This window comes from Lepeophtheirus salmonis, chromosome Z (genome assembly GCF_016086655.4).
Source record: "Lepeophtheirus salmonis chromosome Z, UVic_Lsal_1.4, whole genome shotgun sequence".
NCBI classification, from domain to species: domain Eukaryota; kingdom Metazoa; phylum Arthropoda; class Copepoda; order Siphonostomatoida; family Caligidae; genus Lepeophtheirus; species Lepeophtheirus salmonis.
The window spans coordinates 19,831,779-19,858,917 of NC_092584.1; the positions used below are offsets into that span (position 1 = coordinate 19,831,779).

A 27,139-nucleotide genomic window follows, 5' to 3' on the forward strand; every position below is an offset into this window, starting at 1 on the left:
CCCTACCATAATATGGTTAAAATTTTAATTAAATCAAAGAAACTTTTTAGTAAAAAAATATCTTTATTGTTTGCGTTTTTTTCTTTTCATAATAAAAATAAATTATAAGGCATTTAAGGCTTATAATAAAAAGTAAAAAAATCTTCAGATCGGATTGCAATTGTCAAGTTGAATCACATTCATGATTCTATAAAACTGAAATAATACTTTCTTAAGTCTTAAGACATCTTTTATAGGTCAACATTTTTGACATTGCAAATGAGTTTTTTTTATTTTTTTAAAGAGCCTGAATCATTTTATCCAATGACAAAACAGAGCAAAGCTTTAAAACAGTTGACTTCTATAACTACTTCCATTTTATACTATGCGATGAAATTTGTTCTTTCCTGCAAGGGAAATTGGTGGAAGTGACGAAACAAGGAGCACTATTCCTCTAAAACTATCTACACAATCTAATCGGATGAATTATGTGTAGGGAAATTAAAATGGTATACATCAAAAGGAATACTGATTCAATGACATCATCTGTATTATTAACTACTAGTGCAAGGCTTCAGTCTGAGACCACTATACTTTTTTTTTGGACTGAAGGAATTTGGTTCTTAAAAGAAGTGTGGTCTGAACTCGTCTCACAAAACCGATTTTTCCAGACCTAATGCATAGATGAATTGTTGATGACGTCCGCTGTGTTTCAAAATTGTGAACATTCATTTAAAATACCGTTATCTTAAGATGTATAAATAATTTTTGTACTCTACATAAAATGAAGAGTAGGGAGAAAATAGATTGAGACTGAAAAAATTTGCTCTTCATTTTGAATACAACTGAGTTTCGATCTACTGTCAAAGATCCTGGATTATACCATAATATCTGTCTAAATCGGCCTAGAAAAAATAATTTATGACCATACTGAACAAAAAAAAAAAAAAATGGTCTGGCACCGAGTTTTAACAGTAGTAGTAGCTACCTCAATATGTGTACATCAAAACAAAATCTTGGTGGAAAAGTTTTTTCTTAGGCAAGAAAAACTCCTTAAGCTTACATATGAGTTTTGCCATTTATTTTTATAGCTTTGAAGTAACAAAACCCCACCTTAATGTCTAATAGTGTACATATATATTGTATAATTAAAAGAATATGGGAAATATTTATAATGAATCAAATGAGTAGTTATCAAAAAGGGATTATTTGGGATAATTGTCATGAAATATTATTAATTCTATACAAAATACATATTCATATCTAGTGATGAAAATCCTGTGTATTTTGGTCATGTTAAGGAAAAAAAAATCATGAAAAATAACAATGTCACCCTGGAAATTTGAAGAATGTTTAAGAGGAGAGCCGCTCAGCTGTTATAACGTTTCATTAACTCACCTACATGCAGTTGTAATTAGAGGGAGAAGGAATAAAAAAAAAAAAAAAAAAAAAAAAGGCCTAGGCAAGAATTTTTCCCGTGCTGATCCTCTGACTCAAATAATAACTCATAATTATAACTCCGTAAAAAGTCCTGTAGGTTACTCTCCCTCTTTTTTGACCACACACAAATGTTCTATCAGGTTTTGAATATAATTGAATGTAGTAGAAAGGGAAGTTAACTCTTCATGATTTAAATGATAATAAGACTAGCTCAGGATTAGAAAATTAACTCGTTAGTTTGCCAATTCCAAACAAATAAACAAGCAGGCTAAGTAATACACCTAATTTTCATCACTAGTCACAACTAGGGGTGTGAAAATTGCCAAACTCCTTATAACCAAAAAAAAATGGTTTGTTTTCTTCATTTTTAATTAGTCCTATTATTAATTATGTCGTCCTATTTTGAAAATTCAAACGTATCAACGAGTAAGGAGCACTATACTTTAGTATTGTTACCAAAATACATATAAATTTCTTTTTGATTTACACTAACAAGGATCAAGGTCGTCTGCAGGATTAAATTTTAAGGGGGGAGGGGGAAGACTTGGTATTGTTTTTTTGTAAAAAGATTTGAAAAATTAAATTTTTGGGGAAAAAATTTCTAAAATGATATTTCATATATCAAATTTTTTCAAACAAAATTTCAAAACTCCACAGATTTTTTAAAAAACTATTTGTTTTTGAAAATTAAAAAAAAAAAAAATACCAAAATCTACAATTGATCACAAAAAATAAAAATTTTAAGGAAAAAATCCATAGTTGTTCACAAAAAGTATTTTTTTTTTTTCAAAAAACAATTCTAATATTTAATTTTTAGAAAAAAAAGTTCCAACATGGACAGCTATTTAAAAAAAAATTAAACTTATATATAAAAAATTAAACTTATTCGATAAGAAATTAAAATTGTAAATTTTTTGGAAAAATATGTTAGAAAAATCCACAGTTATTCACAAAAATTAAATTTAAAAAAAAAAAAATTTAAAAATATAGAATAATTCAGGAAAAATTTCAAAAATTTCATTTCGAATATTAAATTTTCTTGTAAAAAGCAAAAATTCATTAATTTTGGGAGAACTAAAGCACCTCCAGGCCCAATTTTTACATCTTTGCCTATTATAAAGTAATATAATCTGCCAGTATGCTTGAGAAAAAAAAAGGAAATTCAAAATTGACGTAGTCACGATGATAATTTGAAGAATGTTTGAGACGATATACACTTGGCTGTCATGATGTTTTATTTGATTAAATGCAAGCCGCCATTATTGGAAAGAAATCAACTCAAAAAAACGCTTACACTTTAAACTCCGGAGCAAAGCCTTTTAGTTACCCTCCGGCTTTCACGCACCATTGGTTGCTTAACATGTTGTTGTTTTCTCTTCAAGAACAACAACATCATTTGGAAATTTAAATAAAACAAAACATATTTAGATTACAATTACGTAAAGCCCCCTTCTCGATTAACATATTTGTACATATTCTCTCATAGCGACTTACATAAAACACAAATTTAATCCTATTACGTCATTAAATAAATTCAATTACTAATACATATTAGGTACAAATGAGTAATGGCTATGATGGGGGAAGGTACCAGTAAATGGAAAAGGATTCGAGTCACTTTTATTCCCTCATGAATGCGAAGCAACAAATCTTTTCCCATGTGAACCTTTTTTTTTTTTTGTATCCTATAAACTATAAAGGTTTACTTTATAGAAAAATAATTGATATAATGGATTGTAATGGAGATTGCAATCCTTTTTAAATTTATAAGGGGCAGTCATGACGTCATACATAGAAATTAATTAATTATATCTATGTTCTTACATAAATATATGCTCATTCATTGAATGAAAAAAAAAAAAATTATATCTCTTTACATGACTGTATAAAATATGACTAAGAAAGTTTGATATACTTACTGTAAATGACAAACTGAACTGGATTTCGTATTTACTATTCACTATAATTGTTCACAAAAATAAATTTTTTTATAAAAACAAATTCAAATATTACATTTTCTTTTAAGAAACAAAAAAAATCTTAAAACTCTCCAAGAAATACGCAGTTGGAGTTAAATCTTAAGAACGTAAAGATAATAAATGTCTAAGCCTAAGTGATAAGTGCCCAATAGTAGTCTTACTCTGAAAATATAACAAATAATGAAATCAGCTTTTTAATCTGATTAGATTGAACTGTTCAGATTATCATCTACAAAAGTATGCTTAAAATTTGCAACTCTTAGTAAAAATAGCTACTTTATGTAAACAATATTTAAGGGCATGTATCTGTTTATGTGAAAATACATTTCATTAACGTTATTGGAGAGTATTCTATAATTAGAAATGCTTATTTTAGAAAAGAAAAAGTAAATAACAAAGGGATCAATATATTTTGGGTAGAATTGTGTTTAATATGAACTCCCGGTATGTAAATATAAATGAAATAAAAAAATAACATGATAACCTTGAGTAATGATTCCGATGTATATCCTCAATTCAACAAGAACACTAATAACTCCCCAACAAATCCTCAGCGTTACCATCATCCAAGATTAATCTATATTTAGATGTGCTCTCAACTAGAATAAAAAAAAGTTTTAGAAATTATAAAATAACACATTTCATGTTGGCAGCAACAAACACTGCACGTTAAATAATGCAAAAGATTTACAACCCTAATGGAGGGTGTATGTATACTTGATATATGTAATTCATTGCATCATAATGATATGCAAACCAATAACTCTTTTTTTGCCATTCGAAAATTATGTTATATACTCAATTTCTAAATTTAGAAGAAAAATAAATGGGTTCCCCATTGCTGGTGAATCTTTTTTAAATTGCTAAATAAAAAAAAAAGATACATAAAAAAGGAAAAAAGTAACAGTATTTAAAAAATACTTTTTTAAACACGACTCACTCAATTTTTACTTCTTTATTTGAATTTAACAAAAATAGATTGCTGGAAAAGAAAAGTTGAAAAAACGACAAACAAAAACTGCTCTTTGAACCCGAAAAAAATTATAAAAATAGTTACTTTTAATTGCATGATTTCGTATGATACCCGAGGGTCATTGAAAGTTTAGGTTCTAATCAAGTCTTTAATAAGAGACATGGACTCTTCTGGACTAAACAAAGATTTTGTTATTATTATTCCTTTTTTACAATATATCTGTGTCTAACAATCCCAAACTTGGACGTTAAATAAGCAATTACCTTTTTGAACGGATGATGATAGTTATTTTAATCTACAAATACAAGGATAAATAATTTTGGTAATTAGACAGCTTTTTCTCCTGTCGTCATCATTCTACATTCTATTATATTTAACACTAATAAATTATTGTATATAAGTATCTGAAGAAATTGTAAACACAAAATAAGTAAATTCACCCGAGAAATAAGAACGTCATAACCTAAAACATGGTGAAACACAGAGCCGAAGTTCTAAATTCTGGATCTATCTGCGCATGGAAAATCCCCATGAGAGATATCTAAAGTGTCAGGCTGTAACGGCTCTACTATGTACCGAGTGTATGTACCCGATGTACAAGAGAGGCACACCAGAAGCTCCCACAACGTTTAGATCAAGAGCAAAGATACCAGTTGAATTGGTTGAGAGAGTTAAAAGGTACCATTGACGGTATAATAGTCATTGGGATTGCCCTTGAATTTGACATCAACCAGACCACCATCCGCCGCTTGGTGAAGCGTTTAAACCATAATGAACACACGATAACTCCTTTTAGATCCACTAAAGCGTATGACTCGGTACAAAATCCTCCCCCATAAGCTTGAAAAGTAAGACTGTTACCATTCTCTGCCCCTGTATCTTCCCCATTGGACTTTGGCTTTTGTATGCACCTAAAGCAGAAGCTCTGGAGAGTCGGAACCACAACAAAGGATCAACTAAATACCACCATTGATAATTCAAGCTACAAACACCTTTATCTTCGAGTATCTCAGTATATTTATTATCTATACGATTTGATCTAGCAATAAGGAATGGCTCAAACTGTTGTTGATAGAATTGGGTTTCTTTGAATTATCATTTGAACCAAGGGATTTTTTTTTTTCCTTTACGAAAAAGATGGATACAAAATAAAGAAAAAAGCTAAGCTTTGTCGTGAAACGATGAATAAAAACACAAAAGATAAAAAAGGATACATACTTTCCCTTTCTCTCTATTTCAGTACTCCATACATGCATACATTTTAGTTTAACGTATTTGTAAACAAGTATTTATAAGTACATATATCCACTAATCCTAAATAATATTTTTAATATGGAAAGCAAAAACAAATCTCTATTAAATAGGATTAATTCATTTATATTTGAAAGATATTTATCAAAGGTATATTGTACTAGTGTATACAGGGAGGGCAAGGTATTTCTTCTGCCAAAATTATATTTTGGCAGAAGAAAATTATGAAATAAAAAAAATAAAAGCAAATTATGAAAGCTTAATTGATTTGGATTTATTTTATTCAATAAAAGCATCTCCAATCTCAATTATAGTCTCTATACGAGGCCGAAAGCGATAACAGGCCTTCATCACTTGTTCCCTTGTCAAAGCCCAAAATTCCTTCTTGATCCAACTGGGGATTCTATTGGTTTATCCTTCGATTGCGCCCCACTCAAAAAAAAAAAAAAAGCCACAGTTTTATATCCGATGAATTTGACAAAAAATTGACAAGATAATTGAAAAAAAACTTAAAAAATAGCATTTATTGGAATTATAAAAAGGAAGACAAACCTATCAAGATTTTTTTTCGTACATGCAAAAAAAAAAAAAAAAAAAAATCTAAAGAAAATATTGTTGAAAAAATAAGCCTCGATAACTAGTTCATTTTGGAAATATTTATGCTATAAAATGTTCCAAAAATTCATACTACTCTTTTCTAATGTTGTCAGAAATCAGAAATAATCAGAAAATGACCGATATCAGTTTGATATGAAACTTTTATTATTCAATTTTATCTACAAACGAATTTCCAAACAGATTACTACAAATTTTATTTTTTCTACGAATACAATATTCTATTGGAAATACAATTTTTTTTTTGCACCTGAATAAAAAATGGATCTTAGGACAACTTTAATAGCCATGAAAGTACACAAATACTTATTTCTGGAAACATATTGTTACACCATTGCAATCAGCGTAAAATTTTCTTCTAAATGAATGTTAGTTCATTCCACATGGCCGCGATTTGCGGCAGCTACAGCTCTCAGACGCTTCAGAACTGCTTTACACGCTGTATAGATGGTATCCTCCGACAAGTAGTTCCATGCAGCCACTATGGCGCCCTTCAAGTTATCGACGCTGCGGTAGGAAGTCACACAAAGCTCCCTCTCCAGAATGGATTATATTAAGAAGTCCATTAAGATGGTATCTTGGGAAGAAGGGACCACATGTCCTTGCTTCAAAAGTGCTCGAAACTAGTTTGGCACCACTCTTGGACAGACTCTGCAGTATGTAAAGGTGATCTGTCCCGCTGGAAGCAGTCAGACCCTTTCCAGTTTTGTTCCTGGATCAATGGAAGTACTTGTGACTGTAACATGCCCAGATAAACATAATGATTGATCTTCATACCCTCGGGAATGAAGATCAAGGATGTATTCATACCACAGGAAATGACGCAAGCCCACACCATTACCGATAACGGCTTTCCATCCTGAATACGCTACGCTGAGTTGTTAGAAGCTCAACAACAAACAAAGATGGAGATTGCGTGAATCATATGCGACAAACTGAATTAAAAAAATATTCCCCCGTCTATAAGATATATTAATTTGAAGTAGCTGTCGTAAGACTTATGGGTCATGCTATATATTGGAAATTTCTTTTATGCTGATTTTTGTTTTTCTGATGTTAGTGCACCTCACTTTTAAAAGTCTCTGGAGGAAAGTTGTAATCAGTTTATTCATTTATGCTATAATTCAAACAAAGATATACATAAGAGCATAGTTTAAATTTGATATATATATATCTATAAAATTAAAAAAAAAGAAGCCTGAATATATTATAAAAATAAGTTTTCTGATTTATATCAATTCATTTACATATTATTTAATCCTTAAATTCTAAGTATTCTATGTATTTGCACTTTTAATATAGGATTGATCTTATCTACTGGTATACATTTTATTTTTTCCAATTTTTCTAAAGTAAAATTGAAACGAGAGATTATGTGAGTACACTTGCTTCATAAATTGTATGAAAACAGTGCTCAGCACAACTTCATTCAACATGTGAGCCCTCAGCTCTAATAATTGCCGCAATAAGAGGCCTAAATCCCTTGCAACCCTTGAATATATAGTCAGACTTGAGTTTAGTCCCCTAGTTCTTGGTTCTTGATAAAGACTAGACAATCCTCTGAGGAGTGGTTTACAATCTCTCCTATAGGCACACCTACATCGAATAATCCAACTAGTTCGCGTCTTGAGAGGAGTACGGCCTCACAATGACACAAAACTCTGTTGAACTTTTCCCTTGCTCAAGGAAGCACTTTCTTAACTAGAAGTTTTATAGCACCTCTGTATTGAGGGGATCTATCCTCTACAGAGAAATGGGCTCCACAATGCCCAAGACAATGGTTCTAGCTTAATTTTTACTTCTAAAGACATGTCTCACTAAAGTAGATAAATTGTCTGGATGTTTGGTTTTGATGTAGCGACTGTTCTGCCTATGTCACCAACGGTGAAAATTTTTTAATTACAAAAGAGTAAATATTTGTCTGAATTTTTGTTGGCCTTGAAAAGATTCAGCATCTTTTTTGCTCTTTCCAACTTTGTCAGCTTGTTCTGTTAAAAAAAAATACCTTGTTGTCCTTCTCCATGGATTTGTACAGATGTTATTCCGGATTGAAAAAAAATAAAACGTGTACCACTAGGTAAGATCAACCCTGTATTTATGATAAAGCCATTCCTAAAACATTACAATATATATATATATGAATGTAAGATACATCTGACACCATTAAATTTTTAGCTTATGATGCAATTTTTCTTTTTAAATCATGAGTCTGCGACTACTTTTTTTTGTATTAGAAAAATAAGATAGATCATCAAAAGAGATCAAAGTAATATACATTTTGAACATTTTTTGTGACTGGTGCAGGATATATAAAATTAATTAATGGATTGGTATAATTTAATGATATTTTTCCCTATTTGCCTTTCACTTGTGCCTTTTCCTTTAAGGAAAATATATTATTCTTGCAAATATAAAACATATCATGGCAAAAATGATAATCATAGAGCATTTTCATGTGACGTTAACATTGTGAATATTGTTCATTTTAGAAGGCTAAGAAACCAAGCTTTATAGCAACAAACCCCTCTTTTTTATTAATATGATCCCTCCATAAGTGAGCATCTTTTGACATATCTAAAGAACTGAAGTAAAACCTTACCCCAAATACAGGATACATAAACTCAATGATACGTTATTTAGATTCCTTGGCAGTTTTCATTATTATTTAATTCCTGAGTAGTGAATATCCTTTCCTAAATAGATTAAATTATATTTAAAATCTATTTGAACAGGCGTGTGTACTCATAAAATAAGGAGCTTAACCCTGAGGATTTGTTGCAGAATTATAATAGTAAGTCCTTGTTGGACTCAGGGATCGAAGTTGGATTAATTCTAACTAATGTCCTTGTTTATATCCTATTCTTTTTCCTCTCTTGTCACAGCTGATCTAAGGAAACGTCATGGGCATTATTATTTTTCTTGTACAAAACATTCTTCAAATTGTCAGGGTTACCATTTTTATTTTGGTTTCTTTTATTAACATGCCCATTTAACAATGGATTTTCATCATTGTATATATCGCTTTCTCTGTCACTTTCTATATCTATCTCTCTATCTCTTTTCGTTAACCTTCATTCTTTGTTTCCATTACCTTCTATTCAACCCTGCAAAACGGACATCCTCTATTAATATTATCTTAAATATAAAAATTAAAAATATAATACACTTTTCTTTTAACAAAGTTTCTTTTAACAGCTTATCTTAAACTGTGTATAGTTTGTTCATCATTTAAAAAAAAATCACAAGTTACAGATGAAAATAATTTGCCAAAAGTATCCCTACTATTATTTTTGTGGTGTATGTTACTGGTGTTGTTACAGTATCGATATTTTTTACCGATATACTGTTCCTTGCAGATAAAACATGTAATCTCTGTCAAAAAATATGTTTTATTTAGTCATAGCATAAGAATAGGCTTTTTGAAAAAATTACAAAACCATTATTTTTAATTAAAATGAATTTAATGAATTTTTTTCTTTCATGGCAAGGCTTCCAATGTACCCTTTAAGTTATGTTTTTCATCTCAAAAGATTTATTTTTTATTTGCGTTGATATGAAACAATGACAGATGTGATCATTTGATTAATAAAATTAAAACTAAAACTTCGTAGTCAATTATGTGCATTTAGATCAATATTACAGGTCCTTCATCATAAAATGTTATATTAAAATCTATGAAGGAAGTACATATCTTTTTCCGACAACACATTATAAGGTATTATTGAGGGAGGACCCAAAACTTGCAGTATAATGACTAAATTACGAAAAAAGTGATTTTTATAGAATTAAGAAAAGTCAACTCAGAACCCATTTGGGATGTGTTTAAACAATATATATAGCCAACCTTTTTATTTTCTGTATTGCCCTTTACAAGCAATAACAGCTCATCTTGCAAATTTGAATACAATTCTTATAATTAATTGACTCAAATACTGGCTTGACAGAAAGGTCTTGGACACACACAGCTCAGCACTATATTTCGAAAGCGTTAGCTTTTGTGATACCTCTCGCACACAGGCCTAACACCTAAAGAAGTTACCAGAAAAACGAGTGTAGCAAAAAGTGCCGTCTACCTTGTTAAAAAGGGGTCTTTAGTAAGGGGAGAAACTGAACAACTAGCATAGAAGAGATCGACTTCAGCTCATCACCCTATTATGGTCAAGGACGCCATCAAACGCAACCCTAGGTACTCTATCTCGAACTCTCAGAGTAACAAGGTCTATGTCGAAGTACTATATCCAAGGTTGTGAAAAATGTGGATAGCAGGACTCTGAGACGACGCAAATAAGGCTGGAATATCATCTTCCGCACTGTGGGTTCTGCTCAAAAGAGATGTGACCCATCTCCAGCCAGGACCTGAATCCTTACCATTAGCCAATTTGGCACAAATTGAGGGAGAGCCTTCAACAATCGGTACATGTCTTTGGTGGAGCTGAGAACGGACATTGAGAAAGTGTGGTGGCGATAACTGCCGACTACGTGCGAATGGGTTGCCATACCTTTGGAGGGCGCTTGGAAAAGGTAATCTCCTCCTAAGGCGGCAGTTTTGAGGGAGAAAGAGAAAGATGATAAGGTAGTCAAGAAGTTTGTGTAATTTTTTTTTTTTGAATAAATACGCATATTTAATATGGGTAATGTTAGATTAATTTTAAAACAGTCTGGGAACATTCTGTCAAGGCGGTATGTTTCATTTATTTTCAAGACTGTTTTTATGTTGACGGACCACATTTTCAAAATATCAATAAAAAAATACAAGGAATGTTCTGATTTTGTGTTATCTATGATAATAGAAACATACTTTCTCCTTGTAAATCCACACACCAAGTTTTCTAAGGATTATGTAAATTTTGTTGTAAATCCCACATAAGTTGGTATTAACCTTCTAAAGCTTATTTTTATATGAAGAGTATATATTATGGCGCAATAATTTGTAGTTTGAGGTAATACTCTATTTCCATAATGCCTTATTCCATATACATAAGAATTGATACTATATTTTTTATGTTACCTTTGATTTTTTTAATGTACAAAGATCTTATTAATATTCTGAAATGTTGATTGTTTGAATTCGGATGAGTTTTTGTTGAAAAGCTATATTAGTGATGAATAGTTCCTCATTTAGGAAGAACTGTATAACTACTAATTGGTATCAGGCCATATATCCATCATCTTTTTTTTAGTAGGAAATATTGAGGTATAGTAAGGTTGTATGGGGCTTTAATATGTGATTTAAATCTCTACCTGCTATTGAAAAATATTATATTTTTTTAAACGCACTGTTACGTTCCCTTGATTAATTTTCCCTGGAGATACGAGTCCAACAGTTTATGGATTTTCTTTACAGTTTCTAGAGCAGTCAGCTCATTTGTTCGTGCCGTTGCTTAAACTCAGCTAGCCAAATTTTTATCTTTGTAAACAAAGGAGCATACTTATCAGAGTATTATCCAGGTTAGCTTTTTTATTGGTTGGGCTGAGGTATTAAAAATAAAAATATTGTTTCATATAAACATGACCAATTTTCACAAATTTATGGACAACGTTCAGATTTGGTGGCTGCCAAACAAATAATAAACTATTTAGTCCCTTCTAAACTTGAAACATATGCTTGTAATTTTAATTCTGTGAAACCCCTCCTCGATAATTTTTTTAAAGTAATGATACATAATAAAAATATTTGAGAAAGTGTTTTATAATTTTTGAGTATTAGGCTTTGAATTTTTTTAACATTATCCCATATCTTCAATACTAAGCCTTTAAAAAAGCTTCGAACTTCTAAAAATACCCTGAAATACTAAACATTTTATACCCGTGTGTTAAAGAGCCTGAAGGAGAGAGTGAAAAAACTTAGGTCGTATATGTAATTCAGGATTCAAATTCTATTAATTTCAACATATTTTGATCTTGGATTTTTTTTTTTGCTGTTAAATGATGATTTTTGTAATGTTCTTTTCTGTATTGTTTCTATCATTAGAACTTGGCACAAAGTGTTTTTGTGGTTTAGTTTTGTATTATTTTTTTTCACGTATAGTTGAATTCATTCAATAAATCCTTTACCAACAAAAAACAAGAAGGAAATCCGTCTTGCGATACCCGTTCACCAACTCCAGGTAGAAGTTGATAAGATGTCGTCAAACAAACAAATCTACAACATGCCCTTGCGAATCGTGAATGAAACTTTGGAACGTATTCATTGACAAACTGAATGAGTTTCCGACTTTTTTCGCAATTAGTACTTGGTAAAGCAATAAAAACGAACCATTCTTGTGTAACAAATTTCTTTACCAGACAAAATACAACTTAGATGAAGAGCAAACAAATCGAGTGTCTGTGCTTTTTGCTTCTGGTCAAGTGCCTCTTTGTCTTCTTCATGTAATCTGGGGCAAGGTTGGCTATTTCGAACCAAAAAAATCCCTTAATTTAACTTGTATTACTATTTGTTCATTTGCACAAAAGTTTATGCTAATTAATAAACTAAAAATCGGTATTTTTCAGAGCTTATTTCTCACCTGGTAATGCCTCATTGTCTAACTACTTGTAGTGTTTAATAATTTTGATATAGTGTAGCTTGGAAAAGCTTTGGGACACACTGCAAGCACAATGGTTTATTCTGTAGAGAAAATATCTATCTTCGTTGATGGAGGTAATTATAGGTATACCAATTGTGGAATGGTTATTATTCTAATCATTTATTTACATAATACCTGAGAAATAATAGCTCATCAGGTGAGTAGATATATTGTCACAACTTGTATCCAGTATTGAACATAACACTTAAGAAACTTCAAAAGTCTTTCTGAGGGAAAAAGCAAATATATATATATATATATTATGTATAGAGTGGGGGAAAAAAGTAACTAAAATAAAGTTATTTCTTTTGGTAAAACTTTTTAAACATGTACATTTATACCTTTATCCCTCTATATGTGCTTTTTCAGGATAAAAACAGGTTGGAATTATTGTTTGTCTGAAAATCGGTCAGGAAGCTAAAATAATCGATTACATTATCTTCTTAAATTATATTGTTGGTGAAAGCTGCAATGTTTACTGCTTGAATACCTACTTTGATCAAAATTCAATTTACAATGTTTAACATGGATATAAACGGCCTCTGATGTAAAAAAACAGTGACTTTCATGCTATTAAATTTTACATGAGGAGTATCATAAAAAAGCTAAAAGCTTTACCTATTAGAAGTTCACACTGAAAAATCATATGATCTTTTCGTTTGAAGTCAATTGTCTAGAGCAAAAAAAAAATATATTAAAAATCCTTTATCTTTTTATACCTGCCCCTTTTTATGTTGATACGTCGTATATTAATACTGGTCTGAAGTATAACGTAAATGTCCTTTTTAAATTCATCCTCTAAAGATCTAATTGTCAATAGCTTAGAATTCGAAGGTAAATTTTTAAACCAACAAATTCTACTTCAAGAACCTCATCAGAATCTATGTATTTATTCATCTTTTAAATTATACCAGTAAGGTGATATTGGATCTCTTTGCAGAACTTCTTTTCGCCTATAAATTAGCTTGGAATATACTCTGCCCATATTCAAAAGGAATATGAATGAGTAGTTTTGATATAATCATGTTAGTCATAATCATATAGAGTGTTTTTGTGGAGGGTCTTTTTTTTTTAAATTAAAGGTCAGATTTTCAGCTATCCAATGAGAAACTTTTAAACTTTTTAAATATATTTATATTGAAGATATGAGTCTCTTAATTAAAAGCACTTATTTTTAACTTTAAACAAAGACAACTCAAGATATATGCAAGGCATATACATTTTAAAAATGGTTTTAGAATTTTTTAACATTCGGCTTTAAAATATATTGCAATAATTTATTCATCTCTTCAGCACCATTGCTTTGGATTTTAAAAATAACCCCTCAAAAATAGGGCCTTTTTCTCAAGGCCACGAGGATAGCAGAAGAGAAATAATTTTATAAATGGTAATCAAGGGATGTTTTCTACCATTTTTGCTGTTGGAAAGAGTAATTGCTGGGAATGGCTCAACGTTTAAAAATAACTAATTCTATTTCAATTTCTAAAATTTTAGTTACCTTAATTGTATCGTGCAATCTTCCCTAGGAAAGGAAACGGGGAAAAAGGGACTTAAAATCTGTTAAATGTTAGGCAATTTTTTCCCAACTGTAGAACTATTATTCAATAATAATTGAGTTTGTTCACCGCTGAACCTCAACTCATTTTTATTCAGTTGATCAATAATGATCAGAACATTGATTAGGAGAAAAGAAGCATAAATATCAACAGCTGACATCAAATACAATATACTATATTGCTATATTTTTTTAATACAAGTAATTTATTTAATATTATGAATATGTAAATATGTACCTTCTATGCTTTACATCTATAAAATTTTTTGGAAATCCCATGCTTCCGTTTTCCTTCAATTACTTACACCTTATTTATTTTCTTTGAAAGAAAATGTGAAATTTGAATAAAATTAACATATTTGGGAGCTACTATGAGTTATGACAGGAAGCTTATATGTACTTCTTGTTGTACCTATATGTGGCCAATCAACACAAAAACAATATATAATTCAGTTTCCTCAATATTCAGTCTGGATTATTTTTGTATTTTCGGACGAATTATCATCTATTTTTAGCAACAAATTTATGTTTATTATTACCCGAAATGGGATATATTTGAAAGCAACAACATCAGGACAATTATAATTATCTTAAATCAAATAAATGTTCTTACTTATAGCTAAAAGGCTTGTGTACAGACCTTGAAGATGAAATCTGAGCCATCCTCTGAAACCAAATATCCTCATCATATCATTTTTTTCTTTAAATCCCGCATATGACATAGACAAAGCACATTCATTTTGTTCTAATTTTGTCATGATAGAAGAACTAGAGTCAAAGCTGCTGGAGATTCAGTTCAGAAAGGAGAAATGCCGTAGCTACTGTTTAATAAATCCTCAAGGAAAAATCAGAAACATTGACATCATTTACATGGCGCCAAGGTGTAGGCTCCTGTATCGTGCAATGCTTCCAACAAGTCTATTGAGCTCATAACCAAGGGCAAGTAACCCTAAAGTAGCCCCGATCTTAATCTGATGGATTATTTTGTCTGGAACTACCTTGAGGCACACACTAATAAATGTCCCCGCACAACTAATCTATATCTGGTGGCTACCATCAAGGAGTACTTCGCATCCATGTCGAGCAAACCTAATCCATAAGGCGTGCTCCGGCTTCAGAGGTCGTGATGGTGGCCCAGAGCAATTTTACTCAAGAAATCCTCAGTATACACGAGATCCAATGACTTTGTTTTTGATTTGACATAATAATAGTAAAAATTGTAGAGTTGATGCTCTTTGTTTTTTTCTAAAAATAACAAAAAACGAGGGTAGGGATTCATCTTCGAGCCTTGTATCTCAACTTATTGAAAATTAATAGGGACCATCAAAGCTGCTATTGTAAGAAAGTATATGGAAGTAAGAAGGGTTCTTCATGGTTCTTAAACGACAGATAGTGGCTTTTGATGTGTCTTGAGGTACAAAGTTAATACTGACCAACCCCTTAAACTAGAGTGAAGGTAATTATTTAAGGGGTTCTTTGTAGGCGGTGGAAGCTTTTAACCTGTCTCGAGGCCCCACGGTTATCTTACACAAATTACATCTTCTTGGGGTACAATGTGGGAAATTGTTCGACTGCCGTCCATCTGTAGATGGGAAAACTATCAAAATATTCTTAGATGGCTCAAACCCATCTGTAAATGAATCACAACATATACAATCCTGATAAAAAAAATTTTATTATAAAAATTTATTTGATCCTTTCTTTTTCAATTCTCATTTGATTCTCAATTTTATTTTTGTATTATATTAGTTCTGCGTAATTTTCTACTATTGAAAAAGATAGAAAGAAAAAAATCAAATTAACAGGAAACTCTATGAAAAACTTTTGTTAGATTGTTTGTTCTTCTAAATAATTTATTTAGTACAAAATGCTAAACTTTGAAAAGTAAATTATCTCTCAAAAGTTTTCAAAAGAAATTTCCCTTAAATTGATTTTTTTCATAGTAAAAACATCGAGGCTCATACCCAAAGATGTCTGACATAATAAAGAAGTTAATTTGAGAATGGAATGAATATTGAGTTTGGAATTATGGAACAACGGTTCCTTTGTAATCATATCTCGTATTTGTAGTCATGGAATTCATGGTATACAATTTAACTTTTTTTCTTTTATTTGGTGTTTCTCATTCGGTTCTTCAATTATATCGTTTCCTTCGGGTAAATTGTATAACCTTGCCTCCTCGTTATACTCACTCTTTCTATCTTGAAACCGGAGACAGTGACAGTGGATAGTAGAAAGAAATTAAATTATAGCAACCTTTTGACAATAAGGGATTCAATTCGCTAAGTGCAACGAAGCAACGCTTTGTAAAACGAAGAATATATTATTGGAGTGCATAGAAATATATATCGATTCAATCGATCACAATTGCTCGTATAAACACTTAGGATTGAATAATCAGTGGAGTTTGTTCTGTATATTTTCATTTACACATCTTTATTGTAATTTTCTTTTTCCGAAGTTAAACGATTTGATGACAAAGAAGTTCCTCTCCATAATACCTATTACGTTCATCCTCTAACTAAACTGTAATCGTTCATGGTAGATAAAAGAAAAAGTTGTAGTTCTTACTAAAGGAGATGTCATCTCCTCTTACCTCATCCTACAGTTCATGGATAGACTCCGAGCCCCGCTCCACCGGAATACTCTATTCACAGTTTCCTGTAGTTTTGCAATACACTCTATATCATAATACTTTTGAAGTAATATGCTGATTAACTTAACGTGGACATGAACTCAAGTATTTATAGAGTTTGGGTTTAGTGCTACCTCACTGATTACATTCTAAATCATTCCAGATCATATTCATCATGTAACACATCAGAATATGGCCTCAATTCTGGATATGATTCATCTACATGATGATACAAAACATCTCAATCAGCGAAAACCGGCCCTCTTCACAGTAGTTATCTTACATAGATACATACACTCATTTATAATATACAATTATAGACATTCATTACCGTATCACTGAAATTAACTGGACAATATATATATATATTTAATTATAAGATTAATACAAGAAAGATATAAACATCAATATTGTATCGATGATCCTGATCACGACGATCCTGAATGACACTCCACTATGTAGAATTCCAAGATATAATTGAGTGCCCATATATTCAGCTTTATTACTTGGAAATGCACATTCAGCCTCATTTAAACTCATCAAATTAATGGAACTCTAATTTATATGGCATCTTTTATACGAAAATATATACTAAGTAGATCAATTATATTATTATGTTGGTTTTGTCATGTTTAAATAAATCACTTTAATATTCATTGTATATTTTTCTTTTAAAATATATTTCGGGGAAGTACTAGGTGTTTTTTATTAATTGTTCAAGGTCTTTGATAAATAAGCAAAGGGATGATTAATTTACTTACATAAATGGTTAAAGTCGGAGGCACATAAAGTACTCTTAAGCAATTAAAACTGGTCTAGGGGAGGTTTATTAGAACTTAAAGTTGGAGTTGACTATTTTTGCTCAAAGAAAGCATTCTATATTCAATGTTGAACTCAAGGTCATAACGGCGTGGATTAAGGAGTACATATATGGCCCAGCGACACAATAGCAAACTAAAATATTTTTTTCTCAAAATAGAGCGTGGATGTAATTTCTATTACATCCTGTCAAAAAGTACCGGGAATTGTTAATTTAAATTCTCTGCGCTAAATGGATTAGAAAAAAAAAAATTATATGTCCGTAGCAATGTTTTTCATTATGATGTCAAGTTTGGGGACGATTTGTATACCAGTTTTCTTGCAATAGCTTGATAATTCAGTCTTCCTCACTAGTACCTCAGGGATTTTTACAATGAACGAAATTATTGTACAAAGAGGTCCCCTTAAATTATGTATTGGGAACAACAAAATTTCATTTGCTGGCGCGTTGAAAATGTAAGAAAACGCTTTTGGTGAATCAGTTTGATCAAAACTCCGTGTATATGAGTGGTACAAAGCGTTCAAGGAGGACCGTGGGATCGTCACTCAAAAGTCAAGTGATACTCATTATTTTCTTTGATATCTGGGATCTACTGCATCATAAATTTGTTCGAAAGGGATAAATGGTCAATAAAGAGTACTTTTTGGGCTTACTAACACGTTTGCGTGAGAGAAACTGTGAAAAATTGTACGCTTAAAAAATTTAAATTGACCATTGCTAATGATTTAGGATACATAAATTGTAAATATGGATATCATTTCATTTACGAGCAGACAGACGGACATATAAAAAATGATGGAAATGATGGTAGACTTTGCTCTTTTTGACCAATTAGCACAAATCTTTAGTAAAAAAACAATATAAATTATTTTTGATCGGAAGTACATTCAACTAAATGTTGTGTGTTATAAAGCTTAGAGTAACACAAAGGTCCGAGACGATATTCAGGTCAAGATACTATTTTTTGAAAATTATCGTAAAATTTCAAAACTTTGGAGTCGTTCAGATACTATTTTAAACATCTTTTTAAACCGTTCATAATATATTAACAATGTCTTTAGCCTGTAACAAAAAAATTGCAACCCTCAGAGCTTAACAATTATCTATTTAAAAAAAGTCATATGATTCACCACTGTATTTTTATAGATATATATCACAGATAAAAAAAAATTATCTACTCTTATTTGGTTATTTATAACTATTAATATAGAAAATAAATCCTTTCTCTGTATAACATAGAAGGAGACAAAATAATATAATTAATTAAATTTTTAAAGAAAAATACCTAAGATGTATGAAAGACTTTCACCTAAAATACAAAATAAGGTTTATCAAAAAAAAAAAACGCAAGTCTGATTAAATAATTGATAATACTTGTGGTTGGGTTGAAGGACAAATTTCCTAAAACATTGTTGCAGAAGAAGAATTTGCAGAATGCAGTGGCAACCCCAGAGGTTTGGGGTGGAGGGCTGAAGCCCTTCCCCCAATATCAAGGAATTGTTGTATTTTACTACAAAATTTGATATTTGAATAATTTTTTTTTTTCTAAAAAATTTAATTTTCTGTGAATATCTATAGATTTTTAAAATTTTTTTTCAAAAAATTTAATTTCTATATTTAATATTAAAATTGTTTTTTGAGAAAAGCTGTGAGTTTTTACATTTTTTCCTACAAGTTAAATTTTTAAATTTTTTCAAAAATTTTTTAATTTTCTGTTTATACCTATGGATTTTTGAAATTTTCTTTCAAAAAATTATATTTGATTTGAATATATATGGACATATTAAAAAATATTCCAAAAATTTAATATTTGAAAAATAATTTTTAAAATTTTTTTTTTATATAAATTTTAATATTAGGATTGGTTTTTCCTTTAAAAAAAGCCTTTCCCCCATATATATAATCCACCATAATTAACAATTGTTAATCAAACTCTTGTTTTATCACAGTAGGATTTCTTTCGAATTTAGATCGAATTTTTACTTTTGTAGTACTTTAAGTAATTAAAATGATAAATGTCGAATGATAATTAATTCATAACAAAGAAATGATTAATTCTTCTCCCACTTGAATTGCTGTCATGTTTGCTTGTTATTTAATGCACTTAAAGTACTACAACAGTAAAGATTCTTTATCTTAATATTTTTGTGAACTTGTAGAAACGTTTTTCACGGAACCTTTATGTATTTGACCATTGTGGTCCTATACAGTTCTTGTGGTCGATAAATAGTCCTTCCTTAAATGTCTGTCCATTTAACTTTGCAAAAATATTCTTTAATTTTTATGCATAGAAGTCGTTACTTAGTCTCAGCCTCTGTGCTTAGACTTATGTTTAACGTTTTCCAGGTTTCCTCTAGGGATTTTTTTAGCCAACGCCCCAATCCAATGAAGGTGTAAAGAGACAATCCTTAGAAATACAACTATTTTTATTTACTGGAGTTTACCTTTCACGGGCTCTGCCTAGATGCACTACCAGGGAAATAACCAAAACGTTCCGTATTAGAATAGTGTGGTGAGTGTAAAATATTATTTAGCTGCATTATATAACAGTATTTGAACAGAATCTATGATTATCTCCATTTTTTGATTTTGTAAACCTTAGTGAAAAGGACAGAACATTCTTAACGTTGCTCAAATGTTACAATTTTTGCGAGAGGACTATATTTTTAATATTAGAAGCTATTGAAAGTGTGAAAGAATAAATATACAAATATTGATTTTTGAAGTACAGAATTAGAGCCACCCTAATATATACACATAGGTATTCACTTGATCTATAAGATAAATTAATATTATGAATTTCGCAAAAGAGAGTTTTGCATTATGTATGTACTGAAAAAAAAAATAATAATCATACTTTGAAGAAGAGAGGACTTTTGTGCATGTTTACTATTGAAAAACTTTTACTTAGAATAAAAGAGAGAGATAGATGCACTCAAGAAACAAATAAATGAGCTTTTACAGGGAGTGAAAGTTTTGAGGACTGCCACAGAGTGCATATGAAAAAATGTATCATTAAAATGTTTCATAATTAACTAAACAATTTCCCGGAATTATTTTTTACGTGCGGGATTACTCGGCACACTGTTCGTAGTTATTAGCAAGGCTATCAACTTGCTGACATTTCAAAGTGAGTCCAAATTAAAATTCAAGATCAAGTGCCAAGTCCAACGGGAATTTCAAGTCCGAGTACCAAATTCCTTAGTGCATTAAAAAAAATGTCATTGAGAGACTTTTGACTCATTCATTTGCTTATTTATCAAAGACCTTGAACAATAAATAAAAAACCACCCAGTAGTTCCCCAAAATATATTTTAAAAGAAAAATATACAATGAAGATTAAAGTGACTTATTTAAATATAACAAAACCAACATAATAATATAATTGATCTACTTAGTATATATTTTCGTATAAAAGATGCCATATAAATTAGAGTTCCATTAATTTGATGAGTTTAAATGAGGCTGAATGTGCATTTCCAAGTAATAGAGCTGAATATATGGGCACTAGGAATACTCGTCTCAATTATATCTTGGAATTCTACATAGTGGAGTGTCATTCAGGATCGTCGTGATCAGGATCATCGATACAATATTGCTGTTTATATCTTTCTTGTATTAATCTTATAATTAAATATATATATATATTGTCCAGTTAATTTCAGTGATACGGTAATGAATGTCTATAATTGTATATTATAAATGAGTGTATGTATCTATGTAAGATAACTACTGTGAAGAGGGTCAATTTTTGCTGATTGAGAGGTTTTGTATCATCATGTAGATGAATCATATCCAGAATTGAGGCCATATTATCATGTGCACGTATCGTGAAAGTCTCTGTGGCGTATTCTGCGGCCTTTGTTGACAAAAAAAACAACAACAGCAGCAGAGAAATGTCCTTGTGGAGCGTGCAAAAAAGATCCTGAACCACTGCAAGGGAATTCTGATCTTTTCTGATCTTAATACCTTTACTGTTGACCCTGTCTTCGACAGGTAGCATTATTGAGTAATGCCATTAGGGGTGTATTAGAGGAACAGCCACCACCAAACACCCAGCTTTATTGTGGATATTAGGCCTGGCTGTATCTTACGGGAAGGCCATGAGCCCCTTGTGGTGTGCTTTAGGATAAAGGTTGATGATTACGTCAAAATTTTGGATATCAAAGTTCTCCGATATATCAAATCCACAAACCTTGACAATTCTCCCTGTGTGCTCCAACAAGTTGGAGTACCTGCCCACACCGCATAGAAAACCCAAGAGTGGTCCTAGGTTAAGATGTACTTCTGTGCAAAGGACTTCTGGCCGTCACAGAGCCCCCACCTCAATCCTTTAGACTATTCCATCTAGGGACACTTAGAATACAAGGCCTGCAGGAGACTATGCAACATCACCCGCGCCCTGAAGACCTCTGTCAACAAGGTATGATCCTACATGAGCGCCGAGTACATACAGAGGATCTGCATCCGCTTCTGCCACCCCTGGAGCTCACCCTCAATTCTGAGGGCGGATACATTGACTGAAACATGTTCTTTGGGTTTTAATTAATAACTAATCAATAGTTTATAAACTTATTTCGTAGTTCACACGAAATCCTCCCATATACTTCAATACCTATTATGCTAAATAATAACGATTGACCCGTTAAGAAATACAAATTTAAATGACATTTTTATTTTAATCGTTTAACTGTTTATCATTTAATTTTACTACGGTTTATTTTGGGGGGTTTGTTTTTTAGCCGGTTCACTAACAGCGTTAAAAAAAGTTCACTACCAAGGGTACGGATTGTTTTTATGTTGACAGTCAACATATATAACCCCCATAAGTGTAATTGTAATTTGGAATGTACATGTACATTTATAGTTTAATATTCAAAATATATGCAATATATACATATTTTGCCAATTCAATAATATTATATACAAATTCTTCTACGATATTTATATGTATTTATACACAAGAGTATATTTAAGCTATTGCAAATTGCTTGAATAGTAGTAAAAGTATTTTCCTATGTATAGGAATGTATGGAAAGAAAGAGAAAAAAGTATGTAGTAAGAAAAACCTGATTTATTTATCTTTCGAGAGATTTATTATTATAAATATTTTACAGAGAATGCTTTCACTGATATATTTCATCAAATTCAATTTAATTAATTGGTAAAATATTGAGTCTTTTTTATTTATTAATATGATTTAGTAGTATATAATAATATATATAAGGAGAGTTTTACAGAGTTACTTCCAAAAAATAGCCTGTTTCATAATAATCTAATTGCGAGGCTATGTTTGTTTGCAGTAAGTATTATTATGAAAAGTCATAAATAAAGGCAGTAGGTCAAAACGTCAATAGATAAAACGTGGACCGACAAAATGCCAAATGGACAACACGGCGAATGGACAAAACGTTGAACGATAGAACTTCCCCCTGAAAATCATACATTTTAAAATATGAAAAACTGTTTCTACGACATTTTACTCCAGACATATCCAGCCCGAGACATTTACCCCACGGCCCCAACATAAACTAACAGTAAGGAAACCACACAAACCTCCATTTATATATCGAAATTTGGTTCTATTTTGTGTACCACCGTGTCTCAAAATGAGATGAGCCCCAAAACAGTCTCGAATTTTTGGGGACCTATTGGGGATGTTAATGTAATTGTGGTAAATTTAAATAGCGTCGGTGGGTTTCATTCCATTTTGGGGCCAGGCTGTTCCGAAAACAGTTCAAACCTTTAGGTGGTACATATGGGTTTGTGAGGGGCTCTTAGAGGTCGCTTAAATAGTGGCAGCGGGTTTCATTTCATTTTGGGACACAATGGTGACTGAAAACACCCCAACATGTATAAGGGGATTGGGAGGGGCCCTTACTGGTTGTTTATATAGAAATGATACTATTGGGTTATGTTTCAGGCGGGAAATGCCTGAATGGGATATATCACAACACCATTTGGAGTAGCCCTTTTTTTTATATTCTAAGGTCGACATTCTGTAAGTCGACGTTTCGTCTGGTCGAGGTCTAGTCTATTCGACGTTTTTTCAATCGACGTTTTGTCTGTCTACGTTTTGATGGTCGACGTTTTGTTCATGCACCAAAATAAAGGTCACAGAACATATTGAAACACGCAATATCACCCTTCGTTTTTAAATTAGTAAAGGTACATAATTCAAACTAAAACGGGGACTCGAAAGAGTGCAAAACTTTCCCCTAAATCAAATTGACTTAAGTGACTCAATTTATTCAAAAGTTATGGTGGATGATACATTTTTTTTTTTTTGCGTTATATTGACATTTACCTTTGACATCCCAAATTTTATAGCCTCCTTACAGGGACCATGCATAATAACCGTACCATGTTTAACCAAAATTGATTTTTAACTCTGGCCCTAATCCTGGTGACTATCAAACAGACAAACATACCGAGGAAAAATATAATCCTCCGTTCAACTTGTTGCAGAGGTAATTATGAAATGTCAAAGGTCAAATTTGCAAAAACAAATTCAGATATATAAATAAAGTAAGTATTTTTTTTTAATGGATGTTTAGGGGAAATGATTTTAGGTGTATGTTTAAGCTCTACAGAGGTCCCAGTCCACACTCTAATTATAAAAGTATGTTAATTGTTTAGAAGTCAAGTTCAAAGGCAAAGTTCACAAAAAAGGCTAAAAATACGAAATGGATCTTACCTTTTTTATAAAATAAAGATACATCACTCAAGTTAAATTTTGAGCTCTACCAAGTTCCCAGTGACAACTCTAGTTATAATCGAGGGTTAACTCAAATAACCCATTAAATTTTGAGAGGTCAAAGTCAAGATTGAAGGTCCTAAAAAATGTGAAAGACGCAATACCGTTCATAATTTTTGACAAATAGAGATACAAAACTCAGATTATGAGATGTCAAGGCCACATCAAAAAAATGAGATACAAAAGTCGAAAAAGTGTCATTTTGTGTTGGTTTTATTAGAAAATGATTGTCTAAATGTACAAAGTGACAGTTTTTTTAAAAGGTCGATTCTTTATCTATTTTTTGTCTCTTGTTTGCTATTACGTCATTTATGTAATATTGCTCATATTATTCAGGTCGGTTGTAGGCCACATTGACGAAAGTTATTATAATTTTCATTTATGGAAGACAAAATTAAAAAAAAATAATAATAAATAATTTTCACAAGTGTCCAAATGGAAAGTGTCCATTAATTAATAATTGAATCATTTTTTTATAAAGAACCTTCAACAGTTGTCTTGAACCGTTATTACAGCCACTATAACAAAATCATAACAAAAATTCAATAATTAATTCAATTAGAAAGAGACACATTGTTTGCTGAACAGAGTAAGTTTGAAAAGAATCAATTAATTAATAACTAATGAACACTTAATTATTGCAATAACTAAATATTTTATCTTAATTTTATTAGAGTATCCTAATTGGGAATTACAATTAGACGTGATGGGACAATTAATCAGAACCGGATAATCATAATCTTTTTATCGAATAGGAGTTTGGGATCACCATCGAGTTAATAATGATTAACTTTTATTTATTACTGGTAAATAAAAACTATTTATTACTTTCCCAGGTACGAAAAAAATCCCTCTTAGTGGCCATGTAGTTTTGTGAATTCCCCAAGAGTGAGGAAAGGAATACATTTGCCATATATACAGGGTTAATCTTATCTAGGGGTAGACTTGATTTAAATTTTAGTTAATCAAAAATGTATGCGTTGATTGTCTTCAAACTCAGCTTCCAAGGAGCTCAGGTGCAGCTCTACCACTGATCCAGCTAGGGACTTATTTACCACCACCTAAAGAGTCTTGGGCGTTGTGGACAGCATATGCAAAGCCTGCCCTCCCATTTTTGTGGAGGGGAAGAAACGGTGGAATACAGATACTTACATACACTAAACTACTGCAAAAGAAAGCTCTACTTTGCGCCAGATAAAAGTTCAGGGAAAAATAAATTTGTTTTCACTTAAGACGGATCTCCGGATCATTGCACCGCTAAAAGACAGGCATTCTTAAAAGACAACTTTCTGGACTTTTGGAACCTACCAATGTGGCCACCCTCCTCACTAGACAGGATCCCCCTACAATACTCTATCCTATCCAGGCTCATCTGGAGGAGAGGGTGTGCACTACTCCTCAATAGAGTGTCTAGTCTCTAGTATCCTCCATCAAAAGTAGTGGACCAAGCTCGATTCTGACTACATAGTCAAGACCTACAGGTGATGTAACCCTAGTTTTGAGACAATTATTAGAGATGAGGACTCACAAATAGAATAAAAGTTGTACATAACATTATTTTTAGATGCTTTTGATAAATAAACGTCCTCAACAAAGCTCTCGTTTAAATTTTATTCAACCCTGTAGATTTCCTCCCATTTTCTTTTCTTTCTTAATATGAGGCGCTGAGCGTACAGAGGATTTTTCCTACACCTCATTTAAAGTCTCATTCTTTAGTTTATATAATGTACATCTCTTTTTTTTTCTTTTTAGTATGAGTTTTAGCTCCAAACGTTAGTTTTGAAAATGAGTTCTCAACTCATCATTTATAAAACCTTCCTGGTTTTTTTTACATAATTCGTTCAATCGAATGCATTGTTATTTTTAGAGGTATAGTCGAAATATATGTACACTCAACAATTACTATACAGAATACACACGCTTTATTTTATGTACATAAGTGTTGCTTTACTTATTGAATATGCGTTATGAACATTGTCCATACAAAAAACAATGTCTAAAAATATTTTTTTTTAGTTCCGTAATCTTTTAAAAAAACAAAAACTTTATTTCTCTCTCTCTTCTAAGTCCATTAAGCAATGTTTACTTAAAATATTTACAAATCCTTATCCATTTCGTCTTTCGTTTTTAGTTTGTTCTTTATAAGCCTTACAGCTTTCAATTATTTTATTCTACATATACTTTTTCTTATGTAGTGAGCGTCTATTTATAATATAATTTATACATGTTATATATGAGACCCGTCAACACAAACTCTAGCTAGGATGTGGTTGTTTTTTCAAAATTGAGTGCCAATTACATTTTTATTCTTCGACGAATTATCGTCGATTTCTATCGACACGTTATTCTAAACAACCCTTTGGTTGTGCTGCAAATTGAACTCAAAGTGCTGCAAGTTGATTAACTCAATAAAGGAACTAGATTTTGATTGAAAGAGAGTATATCGTTGACAATAAAGTATCTTAAATACAATAGAGATTATATACTATAGGTAAGTTTCTTGAGCTTCTTATCTCATCCCACCAATTTGAATAATCAACCTACAATAACTGTATATCAAATCTTGGAC

General features: G+C 31.3%; 1 protein-coding gene across 3 annotated transcripts in view; it reads left to right on the forward strand.

The window, feature by feature from the left end:
* bma (SCY1-like protein bma) overlaps positions 1 to 27,139 on the forward strand; it is a 91,871-nt gene that overhangs the window by 12,997 nt on the left and 51,735 nt on the right. The window lies entirely within an intron of this gene.